The sequence below is a fragment of the Gavialis gangeticus genome, unplaced genomic scaffold (assembly GCF_001723915.1).
Source record: "Gavialis gangeticus isolate Ggan-Ray unplaced genomic scaffold, GavGan_comp1, whole genome shotgun sequence".
Taxonomy (NCBI): domain Eukaryota; kingdom Metazoa; phylum Chordata; order Crocodylia; family Gavialidae; genus Gavialis; species Gavialis gangeticus.
Genome location: NW_017728997.1, coordinates 14,779,920 through 14,795,083, shown reverse-complemented (window position 1 = coordinate 14,795,083; position 15,164 = coordinate 14,779,920). Strand labels below are relative to the sequence as shown.

General features: G+C 48.2%; 1 long non-coding RNA gene across 1 annotated transcript; it reads right to left on the bottom strand.

Annotated features, from left to right (window-relative positions):
* Positions 1-1,410: 1,410 nt before the first annotated feature.
* Positions 1,411-14,964, bottom strand: LOC109288891. The gene is made up of 3 exons (XR_002095241.1): positions 14,834-14,964; positions 13,141-13,142; positions 1,411-1,421 (listed from the first exon to the last, which is right to left on the bottom strand). It is a non-coding gene; the product is annotated as an uncharacterized LOC109288891 (long non-coding RNA).
* Between the last annotated feature and the right edge of the window lie 200 nt (positions 14,965-15,164).

Genomic DNA, 15,164 nt, shown 5'->3' with positions numbered 1-15,164 from the left:
CGAGGGCAACCAGCACGGTTTCGTTAGGGGCAGGTATGTCAGACCAACTTGATTGTCTTTTATGAGCAGGTCACAAAGGTCATGGATGCAGGTGTCGCTGTGGACGTAGTCTTTCTGGACTTCAGCAAGGCCTTTGACACCGTCTCCCACCCCTTCCTTATCCTCATTGGGCGACTGTGGCAGTGATGCCTACACAGTCAGATGGATTGCAGATTGGCTGAAGGGTCGCACGCAGAGGGTGGTGATGGACAGGTCATATTCAACCTGGGGAGAAGTGGGCAGTGGAGTCCCCCAGGGCTTGGACCTTGAGCCTGTGCTGTCCAATCTCTTTATCAGTGATTTGGACGATGGGGTGAAAAGCAACCTGTTTAAATTTGCTGATGATACCACAATTTGGGGTGAGGTGAGCACACTAGAAAGACTGGATAGGTTGCAGGGGTGGGCTGACAAAAACAGGATGCGCTTCAACACTGACAAGTGCAGGGTGCTGCACTTGGGCAGTAGTAACCAGCAGCACACTTATAAGATGGGAAACTCCCTTCTTGAGAGCACGGAGGCAGAAAGGGATCTGGGAGTCATTATTGACTCCAAGATGAACATGGGCCGACAATGCGAGGTCACGGTTGGCAGGGCTAACCGCACCTTGTCGTGCATCCACAGGTGCATCTCAAGCAGATCTACAAGGTCCTGTCCGACCCGACTTCTGTGATTCGATGAATTAGCTGACATGATCCTGGCTGTCACGTTAGCTCAAGCCAAACCGCATTCAGCATTGTGTCAGCTCCTTGCAATTAAACCCTGCTGCTAATCCAGACAGGATCTCTAGAGGTGACGTTGCTTCACCCGACTACCCTTAGCCATTGGCTTTACAGTGCAACATGCCACCTCAAACGTATTTTGCAACGCGACCGTCTGAAGTCTGCGCAGCGCAGGCCCAATTAAGGAAGGGAGCCTTGAGGTAGAACGAATGTAAACATCTTTACCTAACACGAAAATTGTGAAAAGTGGACAAACATTTGTCTACAGGAGCCTCGTAGCTGACTGGGCTTCATTCCAACAACAGCGTCTGCCTCCACCGCAAACAGTGCCTTTCAAACACAGACTGCGCTATATTATCTCCACTGGCAAGGCCAACTTGCAGAAGCCAGAAGGCAATCAGCGCTTAGCGAGTACGTGCACCGGGCCGTCCCAAGGCTCTCGGGTGTGACACAAAGATTTAGGAACTTTTACAGTCTGGTTTGAATTTGGAAAGCTCCTTCCTAAGAGACGTTCGTCCCTCCCTCTTCCAAGTTTAAATCAAGGGCGTCTACAGCCAACGTTTTCTTTTTCCTTGGTACTGGGGAAACCTTTATTATGCACTAGAGACAGAAACAATTTCAGATCATAAGCCAGCCTCCAAATTTATGGGGCTTATGAAGAAACTTCCCTTACATATCCTCTCACCGCCATCACGACCTCCTGTAGGGATATTTACATCTTCCACTAAAGCATCGATTGCTTGACCACAGCTGGGGCAGGTAGGTAGGCCCAGAAAGGTAACAACTCTGCAACAGCTAAGGCTGACTGGTGAGTTTGCAATGGAAACAGTTCCAGCTACTTTAAGAGCATGTTTTGCAGCGATGCGAGCAGTAAGCTGGTGGGCAAGTTTAAAAGGAGAATTTGTTTTGCATCTGGGAGCCAAAGTCAGCAGTCGTATATCAACCCATTCACCATTTGCAGCAGTCAGCCATAGTCCCCTGGGATTAAATTGCAGTCTCTACCTATGCTGATAGTTAGGGTCAACCTTAGGTGGAGACATTAAAATGTTCCATCCAGGGGATGAAGCCGAAATGATTACAGATGCTGAGATAGCTACTAGCCAATAATGATCATAACTAGCATTTAATATTAGCTCAAGATGAAAAACTACAGCAGAGTTGCTACCACACTTATCCCCTGGGCGCCGTGAAAAGAACCTCTTAAAAGCTCCAGTTTCTCCAGCTCTGAAATAAAATGATTGGAAAGGGCAAGCACAGCATCAAGTACATTAATTTATAAACTAGCTAGACTCCTTTGAAAAGAAGGAAGAACCTTTTCCCTTTGCTCCTCCCCATCCTGTTGGGTTCAATATGTTTTTGTTTGGCACCAAGTAAGACCACAGCTCTGCTCTGGTGAGAAGTCTGGATAAGAAAAGATCACATTTTAGATATTCATACTACACAGTCAAGCAAGCATGCCAGAAAGCTCTCAGATATGCTGATAATGGGGACATCATATGAATTAATAGGGAGTTAAGGGGCTGCCTGACATTTTTAAAAAGTGATTAAATCAGTTTTTCCCCAATTGCCAGTTGTCCCACCTCTTGACTGACGTTATCATCCCTTCTCGAATGTGACAGACTGAAGTAGGCTGTTCATGGCACATACACGAATGGCATCAGCTCCATGTTGCTCCCTTTGCAGAGGCCAAGGGGTCGAGGAAGTGTGGAGAACGGTTGCACAGAAAAATAAAAAAACAGAAGAGCCAGAGGAGCTCCATTTGTCTCCACATGGCTAAAGCGACGTCACATTTTATGGTCGTGACTTTTTCCTTTGATTCTCAAAGGGACAGGCCACTCTTGGCATTAAGGGTTCACTTATTCACAACATAAAGGGTTAATAATAGCTGCCACAAGCATGTCCCAGATGCAAGTACAACGTGCCGTAGATGGCTCCATCCCACCTCCTGATGCATCAGATCTAAGAACTAATTGGTTATGAATGAACCCTACTTACCATCATGAAACTGCATCTAGCAGCAAGTGGAAGAAAGTGGAGCAAGCGGGACATCAAACCCAACCTGGGCTTTATCGACATTACCACTTCACTAAGGATTTCACAGGACAAGGCTTGCTCTCCATTCTCCAGGATGACTTATGGGAGGGATGGCAGACATCCCACTGTTTGTAGGGTAAGGCAGTGAGCAGCTCAAATGCAGAGAGAGAGAGAGACATCTGCAACTCTGGGAAATGGATAAGTGAAATAGTTATTTAGAGACACTCTCCCTTGAGAAACAGCTTGGCAGAGAAGATCCCATCATTTTATATATGACATTTCTAAAAGGCGTGATCCTGGCCCTGGTCCAGATGAGAAGCTGCCTCCTCCTCCCTCCCACCTTCCCCTCTGCAGAATAATTACCACCTGCCATTGTCTTTGGTTTGGAGGATGACATCATCCCCCACTAGAGAACAAAGTAAAATCCACTTTCCTCCCCGATCCTATTATCTCCTCCGATATCCCGCTGGAATGCAAATCAACAAGTTTAGCAGAGAGAAGAGCCCAACAGCAGCCTGCAGACTCAATTCAAATTAGCTCCAGCCTAGTGAGCGAGACAATTTGGATTACTGTGAATTACCTGGACAGAGCGGTGACTCTGCATCTCATGAGCCATTGTTCTTCCGATCAAAGAGATTTGATCGACAGTTAATTAGAAGATAAGCCAGCCGACCATAAGACACCAGACAAGCCTCTCAAGTACACAACTTGAGTTACCAATAAAGAATTGCTTTAATTGTCAAAATTTTAGACAATACAGCCGGTCGTGAAGCAACACGCTGACTGGGGAGAGCAACTACTGCTTTGCTTTTATCAGCAAGAGACCAAATGGTTCAGGAAATACCTAGATGATCTCCAAAAACAGGGGGATTCCCTAACACAGCTGTCCCTATGACATCCTCTCTCCAGGAAAATACCCCAAAGACTGCAAGATGGGAGCAAGGGTTAGGAAGGAAGATGCCATCCCATACATTACCAACATGGCGTTTTATGTTGGCATCTTACAGATCCACCACCAATTACAATAAAAGCCTCCCAAGAAAGAGGTTGAGTTAGAAAGAAGCACTTATAAATGCTGTGTGCCTTATTTAGAAAGCTGTGCAAATTCTTACTTTGTCTACAAGTTCGGGGAAATACAAGGAGAGGCTGAAAGACTTGGGACTGTTCAGCCTGGGGCTGGACCCAATGATCTATAAGGTCCCTTCCCGCCCCTTACAACTATGGGTGTTTGTACACACCTTGGCATTTTATCCTCGTTAATTTGCTGCGCCTTATACATTTTTACCCAGGTTATTTTGGTGCATCAAGCTTGCGTTTGTACGCCAGCTGTTTTCGGACAACTTAAATTTTGTGTGCAACTCCTAGCAGATTCCAGAAGGGGGAGGCAAATACCAACCTACCCCCAGCAATGTCTTTCCTAATGAATTACAGCAGGAGGCGCATGTAAAACAGCCTCCACAGCCCCCGCCCCCTGTTCCCCACCCCTCTCTCCACTTGGGCACAGTCACCCCAAAACCGTGCCACTTGCACCCCCTTAGGCTCAGGCCGGTCTCCCAGTAGTCAACCCCATGGTGATCCCAACAAGCCCTTCCCATCGCTTTCCCTTCCCCCCATAAAGAAATGAGAGTTTATATGAAACTATGGAAGTGTGGCCAGGAATATCTCCTTAGACTTCACAGCCAAAAAATTGCGTGTGTGGAGTTTTTCCCCCTGCCCTCTGAGAAATAATTTTCATGCATTAGTTATCATCCCCACTGGGGCAAAATAACAATACAAGGTCAGTCCTATCCACCCTCCTCACCCAGGAATGATGTGGTCTAGTTTACCCCACGGTAAAACGGTGGTGTCTGGTCTCTGCTGGTATTTCACAACAGGCTAGCAAAGGGATGAGTTAGTTACTCTGCCTTTTATTAGGCAGCAGTGAAGAAAAAACCCTTAAGTGAAATGGAGCCATCTGGCATGCGTTTCAAAAGCCCCTTGCTCACACCAGAATGGAGGTTGGCATGGGCAGAGGCTGCACCCACACAGATCACAACACAGAGCAGAGGAGTAAAGAAACTCACCCAGGGTGGCACACTGTGACAGGGGGCACACTCGGGGCCAAGTCTTAAGCCAGCCTGCCCACCTGTCTATGGAGCAGTCTGCCCAGCCTCGCCTGCCATGACTTTGCTCTTAAAATAATCTGGTGGAAAATGCAGGAGGCTGCCCTTTACATGCCCCGATGCCAGGGGGTGCTATCCACTGCTCCGTACCTTCCCTACACTGTGGCCCATGCCTTGCAAATGCAATCATAATTCCTAATGGCTCTGGCTCAAGGCCACTAAACTCACCCACAGTTCAGCCTCTTTCATTCTACCCGGTTACAGGCCTCATGCATACAGCCCCCCTCTCACAGGGGCCTCTTTCACTCTCCCTGCTCTCACCAGGGTCTCTCTCCCATACTGCCCCTCTTGGGCCACACACACCCCGCCTTTGCTCCCTGAGCAACCCCATAGGCCCATCAGGTTTAATCTCCTGCTCTCCTTGGCCAGCAGGCATGCAGCCTTTTGGGCCTCTCTCATGCCCTCATCTGACACCACCGCAGCTGCCCGCGGGAGCTCCCCGCTCACCGCCACCATGGCCCCGCCAACACTGCTGCAGCCACCTGTGGGAGCTCCCCACTTGGCCCACCCCTGCCACTGGCAACACTGCAGCCGCCTGAGGAAGCTCCCCACTCACCCCCACCACGGCTCCACCACCAACGCTGCCACTGTCGCCTGCAGGTGGTCGCCATGCCCCCCCAGCCTTGGGAGGCATGCAATGTTCATGCACTTGGACTCTCTAGGATCCTCTATCCCTAGCACCCCCGTAGGCTCAGGTCCCTGCCTTGATGTGCCTGGCCCACCAGCTCTAAATAAAAACCGACTGTATGGAGCAGCTAGGGTTTAGGCACCTTTCCCCACCTTTCACTGGGGAGGCAACTGGCCCGGCATTTTTTGGGGACTCCTGCACCACCAGGAGCCCCACCAAGCCGTCCTTCGCCTGCTGGGTGCAGTTTTAGGTCATACCCAGGACCACTGAGGCCTCCTCCTCCCCCATAGCCTCCCCTTTACCTCCAAGGTGTTCCTGGAGCCGGAGCTCAGCAGGGAGATGTTTCTTTCTTCCTTGCCGGCTGGTCTCAAACTGCTCCCCTCAGCCCAGAGATTAAATGGCCACCCTAATCAGGCACCTGCCCTCTCCCTGGCCCAGCCCTTGAAGTGACAGGCACTAAGGTGCTCTGTCGCACACACATTTCAATACGGATAGTAACACCAGAGAGGAAGGCTAGCTGTTCCCTTCACACCCGCGATGGTCTCCTCTTTGCCAGCGAGATGGATTTAAAATATTCTGTGCTTACCTGGACCTTCCTCCGGCAAGGCTCCAGCTCCTGTATGTTGATTGCCTACCGTGAGGCATGTTTATATATTAGCATTCAGAAGCCAACCCTACACAAGTGTCCCAAGCGATAAAACATCCTTAATACATCAATATGATTTCCTAAGCTTTGAAATTCTTAGCTAGCTTCACACTATACAGGAAACTAATCTTTTCATTATACTCTCAACAGGTCTGATTTTGCCTCCCTTACCCAGTCTTAATTAGCAGCTGCAATGGCAGAGAAGCTCACAGCAGCTCTAAGGAGTTTGAGGTGAGCTCAACTGTGCCCTCTGCACAGCTGACCCAGCTATTACCGAGTGAGACCGGCGGCACCTGAACCCCAAGGCCTTGTAGGGGAGATACCACAAGGTGGTTTTGGCCCAGGTGGTTTTACTTATTCGGCGGGGGAGATCCCCTTCTTCTCAGCCTTGAATGATATGGTATAGTTTGAGCCTGTCCCTTGCACTGCAGGCAAGCTGACCCCTGCAAGAATCTGCAAATGCCTCCAAATATGAGGATTTTGGCTACACAAGTTATGGCGATAGGGAATTAATCTCAGGCTTTCCCTCTAGCTTGTTCATTTGGCTCAGGGCAAGTGAGAATAGGGGCATCTGAACTGCAAGGCCTCTGGGCTTGGGGTTTGCATGTGGGATGCCTGCCATGAATTTGGCAGTATCTGAACCCCCAGACTGAAGAGGCTGGGAGGTAGGATACTTGCCACTGGTAGCGCCACACAGACTTAAACACTTGAGTTGGGCTCAGTTGGTAAAATTTGGAACTGATTTTGCTGATTTGGCCCGAGACACAAAATTGTTTCAAAAAACCCAAAAGAAAAAAAAACAAAAAACAACGAAAAAAGGGAGGATGCCTGTGTGGATTTGGGGATATCTGAAGCCTCAGACAGACGAGTCTGGGAGGGATGATACTTGCCCCAGGGGCAAAGCCACACAGACTAGATGACTGAGTTCTGCTCAGTCAAATTTTGGCACTTGACTATTGGGCTTTGCTCAATTGAATTTGGGACCGATTTGGCTTTGACAGAGATAAAAAAGCTCTAAACCAGTACCTGCTGATTTGGGACAGAGAGTTGACTGGATATGGTGCTAGCCAGGTTACAAGCTTGAGTATCACTGGGTACAAAAGCTGGCATGCCTTAACCCCACGAGCCTGCATTAAGAACAAGGGTGTTTTCTAGATAAGAGGAGGTGTCCCTAAGCATCTCTGAAGTCCTGCTACATATAGGAACGATGATGTTTCTTATATACTCACTTCAGTAACAAAATGTTGTAAAAAAACCTAAGCTGTTTAAATGCCTGGGTTGTAGGGGAACTCGTTAATTAGGTATTCACAACCCATAGGGCAGTGCTTAAAGTGCCACACGGGTTTGGGATTTACAACAGATCATTCTTCACACTCAAGTAAAATCAGTTAAACTCAGGCTATGCCCAGTCGCTCTGATGACCATCTTCAGAAGAGTATTTTGAACTCAAGCTAACAAAATATGCACTAGCCTACTCTTAACCTACTGGCAATGCATTTGCATTGAGGACTTGTGGGAAGGCACCAGCCTCCTGAATGCTGTTCTTCATCCTGCCGGCACTGGAGGAGTATCAGCATTTGAGTGAATAGGAGATCAGCCCGAATGATGCTTTTATGTGCCCTACACCCAGAGACTGGGCCAGCCCACGAAAGCTGAAAGCATTGCTAAATTGGGGAGAAAGCGTCTTGTGCGTGCATCAGACGGCGGCTTGAGTGAAGACATATCTTCAATGAGCAAGACAGCCAATTCACTATCAAATCTAATGGAAGTCAGCATCTGAGTCATCTGGGTTTTCTCTACACCCGAGCTGTACCATTTTGAACTATCCCATTATAGAAGGCAGGGCAGAGTTGCACCTTGTAGAGTAACTGAATCAGAGATCCATACACTTTCATTAACATCTAATCAAAGCATATGCATTTCTGATTCGGTTCCTCTCTAAGGTGCAACTCTGCCCTGCCTTCTTCCTGACTTCAGACTAACACAGCGAACTATCCCGTGATTGTTAAAGCAGTGTCCACATCCACACTTCAGGGGATGTTCTCCCAGTACAGAGGTGCTTTACATGGCGGAGAGAAGGGATGCAAGTCTGACCGCATTACGAGTCGTACCAACTTAACAAGATCAGGTAAGCAAGAAACCCAAATACGATCCCCCCTCACTTTGTCATCCTGGTACAAAAGCTTCATTCAGACCCGACCTCAGGTTCCTTTGGAAATCCCAGACTTAATTTTCAGAAAAAGGAGCTGCCTGCCCTTTCTTTCCATGTTTTACATGAAGGTGCTGCCCTCTTCACAGAAAATCCAGGTGGAGCCGAGAACGTGACCGACATGGCTCACGCTGCTTCTCCTACAAACATTGTCCATTAGTTCCTCTAACATCCTCCAAATGTGTCCAGACCACGGTGGAGCAGCCTCAGCACACAACAGGCAAGGCTGGGTTAAGTTCAGCATGTGGCCAGTTACGGAGCTAGTGGTTAATGTCCATTCTCCACTTAGCCTCTTTGGTTTGTAGAAAAAGGATAGAGTATGCCCTCCCTACGTTTATAGGCCAGGTTCTCTGGGTAGATGCGATATCTTTTATTGGACCAACTGAATACTTGGAACAAAGTTTTTTGCAAGCTTTTGGGCACTTCTGAATGCCCAAAATGAACTTTGTTCCAACTACTCAGTTGCTCTAAAAAAAAAAAAAAAGAGATCACATCTACCCAAAGCACCTGGCCTGCCCGTGTCCTTGGACCAACACGGCTACAACCAAAAACCCGCCTGACATTTATAACACTTCCACTTTGATCACCAGTGTGTGTATATGAGAGTATGTGTGCACGTGTGTGCACATGCATGTGTGCGCATGTGTACAAGTAGGATTGTGAGTGTGTGAGAGTATGAGAGTGTGTGTATTCATGTGCGTGCACATGTATGAGCGTGTGCATGTGTGTGTGCATGCATAAGTATGCATGATTGTGTGTGGGTGTGGATGTGAGAGTGGATGTTGACTTTTAACCCACGCCAGGCATGCAACCAACTCAGAGCTCAGAACAGGCATTTTCAACTGCAGCTTGGTAAGTGAGATGACGTGAGCTAGGTTGGGAATGGAGGGGAGAGAGCTTGTCCTAGCTGCCACAGAGGGCATTCATATTTACATATACAACAGCTTAAAAAGGCACATGAGAAACCAGCTCGTTGGCAGGCATGAGTTCGTAGACGGTAGTAAACTGCAAGCTTGTTCAATTATTTACGAAGGGTGTCAGCAGCAGCAGCAGCGCATTGCTGCATTTCTTCCCCTGTTTAGGGTGGGGTGGGAGGCGACTGGATCCAAACAGGAGCTGTGAATTGTCCCTTTGCAGCCCTACGGCTACGCGGGGAGAGGGTGGGGGAGAGGGAAGCTGTCAGTGCTCCAGTCATTAGCAGAACCGCAAGCAATCAGCTGCTCCCTCCTCTGCTAAGGCAACTGGAGTTGATTGATTACTTTCTGCTAACGTGATTGCCAATGCTGCAAACAATTTTTTTTTTCCTATGGACAGTTCTCCAGAGAGGCCACAAGTGCAAGGCTACCTGGCGCCTGACTGCCGGAGAGGAAAAAACACACGCTCGCTGGTAAACGGTAGGCTGGTTGGAGTCATGTCCCAATGCAGGCACTCAGAAGGTCGGAGGATCAAGAGGCCCGGTGAACCCTCACCTGCATGACTCTACCGCCCCGCGCTAAATCCCGCTCTCCTTCAGGACGGAGGATGAGAGGCCTGAAATGTTGCCTTAGTGCGAAGGATAGGAATAGCTTCATCTTGGGGCAGCATTTTTGCTGGGTTTGCCTGGTCTCTGCTAATCCAAATCCCTGATAAACAACTGAAATGTCCCATGGTCTTTGGGGCGCATGGTCCAGGCAGGACAGATGATCTAGTCCCAGCTGCCACCAGCTCTCTGCAAAGACATTCAAGGGCAGGATTTACTGAGGGTCCGAAGAAAAGTGCTGGCAGTTGGTGATGGTCAGAAAGTGTCGCAGGGTCTGGGTTTGCAACGGATGACTTTTTTTCTCCCCAAGGCAATTCTGATGTTAAAAACAAATCCCGTTTTCCTCTGTTGAACCGATTGTCACATTAATCATTCCTCCTCAATATGCACAGATAAGCAAGGCCTAGCCATGCATATGCTCTTGCTTTGATCAACTGCTGGGGGCTTCTAAAATATAGAGCAAGGCGAATACCTCAAGAAGAAAACACCTATTTAAGGGGCTTCTACCCTTTGCCTACAGGACAGTGATTTTTTTCTTTCTTTAAATGGCTCCAGACAGATGGAAAGAATGACTGCTGCAATGTTAGGAGATACGGGCTGAACCCCCAGCACCGTGAGCCCGGGACATAGCACCAGTTGTGCACATGTCAACTAGAGATGCATGTTTTCTTGCCACCACTAACTTTTCTTTTCAGAGTTTAAGGTCTTGCAGGCACGAGAGCAAGACTATCATCAATGCAGAAATCCTAATCCTGGTAGGCATTTCTGGACACTGCCATAACTCGTATAAGAAATAGTAACTAGAATAGGGTCCCAGCTCATTTGCATGGCTACCCCAATACATTCACATTGCAAGAGCTGTGACCAAAGAAATGGGAGGTGCATGACGCGACGAGATACGAGAAGAAATGTATGTGGGTCACGTCTTCAGCTATTCCCAAGCAGTTGGGCATCACCCATTCTCTTTCAAACTGACCTTTTCTTGTGCCCTCGCTTCCCAGAAGTGGCCGCTCCGACTCCAGCAGACGTTTCAATCAGAGGCTGGTCTCAAGTGCAGTAAGTGATTTAAAAAACTCACTGAATCAGGAAATGCTCCAAAACTTCAGACTCAGCAGTTCCCATGCCATGTAATAGGAAAAAAAAAATTAAAGAAATATTTGTTTACAGCTCGATGCATTAGCCATGGCAGCGCTGTTGGAAGAAGGGAAAGGATGGGAGAAGGGAAAGTGGCTTGCAGAGGACAAAAATCCCGAACTTTGGAGTGGCAAATAAACTTCGTCATTTCTTTTAAAACAGATGTTTTTGTTTCTTGGCAGGAGGCTACCTTAGCACGCCACCTCCCACTAATTGATTCCCAATCATATTTCCATGAGGTCATTTTATGACAGAGACGCTTCAGGGTGCCTACACCAAGCTGGGGTCTCCGCGCTTGTATTCATCACCACCCAGTGACATCCCAGCAGGGCGCGCATCCTGTGCCATGTTGCTTTGCACAGCAACTCGGGCACCATCCGTCTCCACGTTTGCTGTTTCCGACATCCATGTAAATCTTTGCTTAATGATCCGCTTGGCTGTTTAGCACCGGCATTCTCAACAACCATTTCATTTAATGATCAGTTCTTTTTAATGAAGACTTTAATTATATACAGTTACCACAAGCCCAGTCAACAATCATCTGGCTTTGACTATAAGTAAACACGTTAACAAGAACTACGAGGGCTGTTAAGCGAAGAGAAATTTTGGAGGCTCAGGATTCGGCCAAGGAGGAAGTTGTACCAGAGCCATCTGGGGAAACATATTTAATCGGGCTGTGAAATCAATACCCAGAAGTCAGCCCAGGTGTGTTATTGCACCACAGGAAAGGGTTCATGTACCACAGCAGAGGGGCAAGGTGAGACCCTGAAAGGGAAAATGTCGCTGGATCACTGATAATTTTTTGTATCACAGGACTTAACTGAGACCAGGTCCCTATGGTTGTAGGTAGCATAAAAAAACCGAACAAAACAATAAGAAATACAACCTTTTATAGAATCACAAAAAATGAAGGTTGGGAGGGACCTCAGGAGGTCACATTGAGTCTAACCCCTGCTCCAAGCAGGACCAGCCCCAACTACATCATCCCAGACACGGCTTTGTCTACCCGGGTCTTAAAAACCTCCAAGGATGGAGAGTCCACCACCACCTCTCTGGGTGACCTGTTCCAGTGTTTTACTACCCTCCTAGTGAGAAAGTTTTTCCTAATATCTAACCTAAACGTCCCTTGCTGCAACTTGAGCCCATTGCTCCTTGTCCTGTCATCTGCCCCCACTGAGACCAGTCCAGCTCCATCCTCTTTGCAACCCCCTGCAGGGAGGTGAAGGTGGCTATTCAATCCCCCTCGGTCTTCTCTTCTGCAGACTAAATCAGCCCACTTCCCTCAGCCTCTCCTTATCAGTCATGCCCCTCAGCCCTAACCATTTTTGTTGCCCTCCGCTGGACTCTCTCCATTTTGTCCACATCCTTTCTGTAGTGGGGGCCCACATCTGGCCAGATGTGGCCTCACCAGTATTGAATAGAGGGGAAGAATCACTGCCCTTGACTTGCTGGCAACGCTCCTACCAATGCAGGCTGCTATGCTGTTAGCCTTCTTGGCAACAAGGGCACACTCCTGGCTCATAGTCAGCTTATCCACTTTAACCCCCAGGTCCTTTTCTGCGCAAGTCTCTAAAGACTCAGCAGTCTACATAGAAAACGAAACGGGTGAGAAGGAAAATAGTGGCAATGAGCATTTTTACACGTGGTCCAGGATGTGGTGTAGGGCACTTTAATTAATAAGCCACCCTAATTAAAAGCGCCTGCGCATCATGAGTATGAGTGCCCCCACTCTGAAAAATGGCGGCAGGGCGCTTTGAACTAAAGCTCATCGAACGTGTTTTAGTCCAAAACACCCCATTGCCGTTTTTTCAGCACGGGGACGTAGATGCACGACGCGGAAGGTACCCAACGCGTGGCAATATCCGTGCTCCAGTAGGCTCAATTAAGCTTGATTAATTGAGTCTGCTCCAATGCTCTGGACTTCCAGTGCATCAGAGTAGGCTCCCTGCGTGTCTGCAGGGGCCCAGGGAGACTTGCCTGGAGTTGCAGTGGCAGGGCAATGGCAGAAAACCTAATTCTCTCCCAGTCCAATGCCCTACCCATCCGTGACTTCTATTTAATAAATGAATACTCTCTAGTCTGACCCCCCTCAGCATGTCATGCAGCACAATGCCAGAGGCTTTGGTCCACTCCATTGCTTCCCAGGCTCTCTAAGAAGGGATCTCCACCACGTTTGTCCAGGGAAAAAGGGATCTGTTCACACAAATCTGGATCCTAGAGTCAGGCTTTCTTCCTGGTGTGAGGACCATCATCTCCAAATACTGTATAAGTAGAGAGGGACAAGGGCTTGTGGGATGAGGGCTCTGGGAACTTCAACCTATGAGTATTTGACCTGAGTGCCTCTTAATCCTGTGCAAAAAATAACCGGAAATGGATTCCTGTAGCCCTCAGGGCCAGGACACCTTTCACCCCACTGGGCAACTAGTTACCAAACTGAACTCAGCATTAGGGGCCGTACAACAGCCGTAATCCAGCATAGCCATGAAACCTTCAATGCTCTCCTGTAGTGCAACTAAACCTGGGAGAAATGACTTTTTTTTAACACCTGACCTCACAGCAATGGATCCTGGGGAACATTAATAAATGCCATCACCGTCCGCTGCACCTGCAGCTCAGCCGTGCCCTCAGTGACTATGGGCATGTCCCATATACCATAGAAATTAAGATTATAAATCCCATATAAGGTGCAGCTGCACCTTGAGAGCCACATCTTATGTATGATGGGAGCGGGGTTCCCACGAACTTGAACAGGGCCAGGATTTTACCCGACCTCCCATCAGCTCTGGTTCAAGCAGCTCCCCTGACATCGGCAGAGGTCTTTGCTGATTTACACCAACGTGAGTAAAACCAGAATCTGTTCCAGGCCCTCAAGTGGCCTAAACGTCTGAATCGAACAAGCACTTTACCAGGATATTTAAATGCTCACTTTCAGGCCCCTGTGCACAAGCCTGGCACTAGCGATGCACATTCACACCACTGGAAAACCTCAGATTGTGCAGCATGCTGTTCAGTTTGATGAGCAATCAGTCTGTCATTGGAGCAGACACAGGATGATTTTTACCTGGCAATGCTGCAGCTCTTTCCAGAGCAATAGAGGTCAGAGCAAGCGAATGCAGTGTATATTCACAACTGGCCCTTTTGGAAATGAAATGAGGATTTGCAGGGATTTGAGAATTTACAGTTACGGTACAAAACAGCAGAGTGTTCAATAATGTAACTGCAATATATATCTCAGGCTCCTACTGTAACAGGGTGCATATGGATGCGTGTGCAGGGGGGTGTAATTTAGTTAGGAAGATCAGATTCTTTTTCTCTCAACCTGAGGCACAGATTTCTGGGATTGCAAACAAAAAGTAGGAATGTAAATATTCATTTATGCAATGGAGTGGACTTCAGCTTTCAGTTGCATTCGTGAACTGGTGAGACCACACCTGGAGTCTTGTGTCCAGTTTTGGGTCCCCACTATAGAGAGGATGTGGGCAAGTTGGAGAGAGTCCAGCGATGAGCCACAAAAGTGGTTGGGAGCTGGAGGACATGACTTGTGCAAAGAGGCTGAGGGAACTGGGCTGATTTAGTCTGCAGAAGAGAAGATTGAGGGGGGATTGAATAGCAGCCTTCACCTCCCTGTGGGGGGCTGCAAAGAGGATGGAGCTGGGCTGTTCTCAGTGGGGGCAGATGGCAGAACAAGGAGCAATGGGCTCAAGTTGCTGCGAGGGAAGTTGAGGTTGGATATTAGGACAAACTCTCACTAGGAGGGTGATGAAGCACTGGGACAGATTACCCAGCGAGGTGGTGGACTCGCCATCCTTGGAGGTTTTTAAGGTCTGGCTAGGCAAACCTTTGGCTGGGATGATGTAGTTGGGGATGGTCCTGCTTTGAGCAGGGGGATGGACTAAATGTCACCTCCTGAGGTCCCTTCCAGCCCAAATTTTCTAGGATTCTATTATTCTATGGTTATGACCAGAAACTTTACATTAACGTTAGATATCTGAACCAAACTTAAGTAAAATGGGGAAAAATGGCATGGAAGGCCATATACATGGCTAGAAGGCCAGTCACATTTTGCAGCACCTC